Genomic DNA, 5,327 nt, shown 5'->3' with positions numbered 1-5,327 from the left:
AGGTCTGGACAAACATATTTAAATTACTGCAATATTTTTGTTTGTTTTTAAACCAGTGTCTGACTGCAAATTCATATGGACTCTATCTTTCTCTGTCATCTTTGTCATAGCAAGTGAAAACTTCATAGAGGTTTCCAGGTTGTTGCCTTGCAATGCCAGACTTGGACACATGCCTCTTTTGAGGGTCCTGTGCTGGAGCTGGTTTGCTTCCCAGGGGCTGGAATGGGGCTGTGTTTTGGATCTGTGCTGCACACAGGGCTGATAACACAGAGATGTTGTTAGTACTGAGCGGGGACTGCACAGAGCCATGGCCTTTCCTGCCCCTCAAGGGCCACACTGGGGAGGGGCTGGGGGTGTCTGGGTGGTTGGGAGGAGACACAGCTGGGACAGGTGACCCCACCTGACCCAAGGGATGTTCCAGACCCTGTGACATCATGCTCAGTACATTAGGGGGGAGGAAGAAGGAGGAAGGGCGGGGACATTTGGAGCAACGGTGTTTGTCTTCCCAAGTCACCCTTCCAGGGGATGGGGCACTGCTCTCCTGGAGGTGCTGAACACCTGCCTGCCCATGGGAAGCAGGGCATCAATTCCTTGTTTTGCTTTGCTTGTGTGGGCAGCCTTTGCTTTCCCTATTAACTGTCTTTATTTTTACCCACGAGTATCCCAGGTTTTATCCTTCCAATTCTCTCTCCGATCCCACTGGTCGGGGAGTGACTGTGGTGTTTGGTTGCTGGCTGGGGTTAGACCACAACAGGCCTGAGATGGTGAGAGCTGAACTGTGCAGCCCAAGGGCTCAGAGAAAGCTTCTGACAGCCAAAAACCCACACAGCCTCTAGTTGTGGTCTGGCGTTGGGGTCGTAAAATGCGTCTGGCACATTCTCGATGACAGATTGATTTCTCAGAGCATATTGTCAGGCAGATTTGGAGAGAGGATATTTTAGATAAAAGAAAGATTCTGAGATGAACATCCAGGGGTGTTCTGTGGTTTGTTTTCCAACAGTTTATTGAAAAACAAAGGATAATGAAAAAAAAATTGAAACTTTTACTGCCCATATGACATTGTATATCCTGTTGAGCAAAATGTTTTGATGAGAAATATTGCAATTGAATTTTAGCACATTCTTCAGCATGTTGTGATAGGGACTAACTGCTGCTGCTGGCTGAGGATGCATATGCCTGAGCTCCCACTGCTTTCTGCTGGAGCTGTGACCACAGAGGCCAGCAGGGGAGGAAATGTTCCTCTGCTTGACAGACAGTTTATAAAAACTGGGTAAGTCTTCGCTATTTCAGAAGTCTTCCCATTGTTTCTTTATCACCATTATAAGAAATCACTTGAGCTCCTTGGGGAGGGGCATCTCAAGACATTCCTGTAATAACGTAAGTTCACAACAAAATTTTGGCTTTGGTTTCACCATAGGCATTTATTTCTTTTGTGTGTTTTAGTTTATGGGAAACAGGGAATAAAAATTTAGACCATCCATTTTATTCTTTCCTGGGGTTTATTAATCACCAGACAGCAAGCAATACTTCCTGTGGAGTGCGGTTATTATTGCTTTGTTCTTGCTTCTAACATAAATATTTTTGAGATGTCCTTCTGACCAAATATGTTTGCATTAAATCAGGAGTTCTGTTCTGTTTATTAAAACCAAACTTTTCCTTATTGAGTATTGTTGCAGAATTAATTAGCAGACTGTTACTGAGTTCCTTTCTTTTCCAACAAGGGAGGATTAAAGCAGCAGATGCTGGGAATGCATCAGCCACAGCAGTTTTCATAAAGCTTTGCTGTTCTGTTGACCTAGAGATCAGATGAAGGCATTAGAAGAAACCCCTCATATTTACAACCAAGAAGTCCCTACCAGGAGGGCCAGAAGAAAAGACTGTGCAATATTCTGCAGGCTGGGCAATTTTATTGGTGTCTTCTCTCTGATGCAGTATATGGCAAGAAATAGCCCAACCTTTTGCTTCATACTCCCTTCTCTGAATGCCCTACAAGCTCCAGGTGTGACGCTGACCTGCTAAGGCCTGGCTGCCACCAAAGTATTCCACCCAACCTCTGTGACCTGCACCTTGGAGCTACAAAGCCCATGGAAACCCATGAGCAGTTCAACTAAAGCCAATGGCTTTGGGTATGCCAGGGTGGGTTTATTTGGATGAGAAACTTCTGGATGAAATGGCAAAAAAAAAAAAAAATCCTGCAATTGCTTTGGCAAAGGCTTCATGTTTTTGCAGAAGCCCCTTGCCACTGGCCACCCAGCTTTATATTTTCCTGTTAGTTCTGATGTTTTCTGTGTGTCTTTCAGTGCCATTTGTAACACTTGTTTTCCTATAGCAGCTCTGGGAGAACTAATGATGTAAGTTACACAGGCTTGAAGGGGATGGAGTGGCTGGGGCTGGGACATGGCACAGTGAAGGAGAGCCAGAGTCCCTCAGCCAAGCAGGCTGAAACTTTCTGGGCCTGGGCCAGGCCATTCTTCATGCTTGGAGACACATCCTTGGTATGTGCTCGCATGCACTGGGCCAGTGGCGGCTCCTTTTGATCCGAGGTGATCTCTGGATGTTTGACTTTGCCTGGGAAAGGAGCCTGGCTGAGGTCGGAGGCTGCTGCTTCGGTATGTGCAAACAGCTGGGCTGGTAAGGCGGGCTGGGGTTCCCTCTAGCTTAGGGGGGTCCCTGCTCATGGTCACCAGGCACAGCCTTGGCCTTCCTTCAGACCCTGCTGGTTTTACCCTACTCTGCTACAAATTTATTTGCCACTTGCCAGTTTGCCGAGGTTTGTCTCCTCAATTCATGTCAGCAGCAAAGCCAAAGCCCAACCCTGTGGTGCAAACTGGGTAGCACTGGGACAGCAGAGTGTGGGTTTGAATCACAGATGCAAAGCTCACACTTAAAAGTGTTATAAAAAACTGCTTCCGACCCTTAGGGCATGCAGATGTTCCTGGCTCCCCAGAAAAGAGAGGGAAATGCCTCATTGCCTGATGATGCAGTGAGGCAGATGGGCAGTGGTGGGGCTGGAAAACCACACCTGCAACATACGGAGATCTGGCAAAGGCAAGGGCAGTGTTCCAGGGATTGTGCCTGGAGGAAAGGACAGCACGAGGGACCCTGGGTCAAACCTTGGGAAGCAGCCATGTAAAAATCTGCCCATAGCATCAGGTTGCAAGTTTTACACAGCTCCGACAGAGTCTCTTTCAGGAACAAGGCTTGGAACAGGGCACGCTGGACCTCCAGTGTGGGCTGGTGTTAGAATTGTGTTTGGGAGCCTCTAGTGATTACACAGGTTACTACTTGCAGCAGGGAATGGCATTTTGCAGCTGGTGAGGAAAGACCACAGTCCAGCCAAAATATTCCGTCTTTAAGTGCTGTGAAGGAGAAGTGAAATGGAAAACTGGATTTGCCCAAATTGTCCATTCCTGCCAGCAAGGAACGTGTGTCTCTGCAAAAGGTTGCTGGAAGCTTTAGTGCCTACGTATCCATGTCATGGTCGAGAAGAAAGGAGATTTCTTAATTCCAGTGGTTCTCCCATGGCCTGCTTTCCTCTTGTCTGAACACTGGAAATTGGGAGGAGTTGAAAGAGGAAAATGGGAGAAGGAGTTGAAAGAATGTTCAAGTAGTCCAAGTCTTCTCGCTTTATTTCTGTCCTGAATCAGTTCCACCTCTGGGCGCTTTTTCTGAATGTTTGTGGTTCCCCTTTTGTCAGTGTAAGGCTGAAGGACTTGAGGCAAAGGAGCAGGTCCCCAGCCAAAGGCAGCAGTCAGTGATGCCTTGCCTGAGCAGAGAAGCCTCCATGCACAGACTGGGAGGGGCAATGCCTTAGAAGGTGAAGCCTTTGCTCCTTGCAGCTAAGCCTTTGCTTGCTGAGGGCCATGAGGCATGGCTGGATCTCAGGGAGGGTGGGAGCACCTCCAGTAGTGTAAGAACATTGCCTGCCATGCTCAGAGTGCTCGTTGTTTATGGGCAGGGCGGGAGAAGATGTGAAAAGGAGGAAAGATGACTGCACGGTACAAACAGAAGACACCTCGTGTGCCACTGGGCTACCGCCTAGAAACTCCACAAAAATGCGACTGTAGCTTAAGCAGTGCCTTTTATTTATGTGGCATTTGCGTGGGTAGTATAACAAAACATGAAATCTGTGAGACTCACAGTACTGCATGATTTCTTTCCTTAGGGTTTGGGGCTTTTAAGGTTTTTTATCAGCTGGAGATGATTTCTTTAACAAACATTCACGAAGCTAGCAAAGAAAAGAGAGAGAGGTTGTGAAATGTCTTTGAGCTCCTCTATCTGCATAATAATAGCAGATACAGCACAGGGATGGCTGTGTCTCCTTGCCAGATGAATTCCCAACCGGCTTTTTCTGGTGGCTGCTGGAAGTACATTCATCCACGGAAATAGGAGGTGGACTGTGTGGTTAAAATGATAATGGAGTTTATACAGCACACCCCAGCTATCACTAACTCACTGGAGGTGGCACTTCCTACTGTGCTCCCCACCCACCCCAGCAGCGTTTTGCAACATAAATTCTTCCAACAAAAGCCAGGCATGCTTGAGGAAAGTGGCTGTGCAGGGAACAGTTGGATGTTACACAGTACTAGTATTAATGATGCAATATTCTGAATTCCCAGGGCAGCAAATACTGGAGAGCAGAGGAGGTAGGTCCTGTGCTGGGGAGCAAAAACCTTGAGGTCAAATGGAACACAGCTTTTCAGATATTTCAAAGCTTTCAACTGTTTTCAATAGTCCTACATGAAAAAATGGCATTGTTAAGCAGCAACCTTAAGGCAGTCAAAAGAAACAAAACGCATGTATTTCACAAAAATGCCTTAAATTAAATCTGTGTAGCTGGCTAAGGGGAGACTATTCTCAAATGTTACCTAGATCAAGCTTTTTTTGTTTGTGTGCTGTCAAAGCCAAGGATTTAAACCCAGCTGTCATTGCTAGTTCTCACTACAAAAAAGCAGCAGCAGTAGTTATTCATATCTAATGTATTGGTATGTTTTTCCCCCCTGTAATGATTTTCCATTTTCCAAATTAAATTAATTGTTGGGAAGAGCTTGGGTGAGAGTGACAGGGCGTTGCTTTCTTGGAAACAAAGATCAAATCTTAGCTCTCTTTTCTCTCCCTGTCCTTCTGTATGTGTGAACAACCAGCAAATCAACGAGGTCTCTGCTTTCTAGTAAGAATAAACAGTTTAAAGGAACTGGCTGTGAGGCTCCTGTTTGGTTTTGACTTGGTGATAATGGCAGTCTGTAAGTCACTAGCAGCGTTTTAACATCTTCTGTGGAAATTCCAGAGATATTTAATTTTCTCCTTGGTATATAAAAGCTGTTCCT

The sequence above is a fragment of the Corvus brachyrhynchos genome, unplaced genomic scaffold (genome assembly GCF_000691975.1).
Source record: "Corvus brachyrhynchos isolate BGI_N302 unplaced genomic scaffold, ASM69197v1 scaffold317, whole genome shotgun sequence".
NCBI lineage: Eukaryota > Metazoa > Chordata > Aves > Passeriformes > Corvidae > Corvus > Corvus brachyrhynchos.
The sequence above is the reverse complement of the archived record's forward strand: the minus strand, read 5'-3'. Positions refer to the sequence as shown.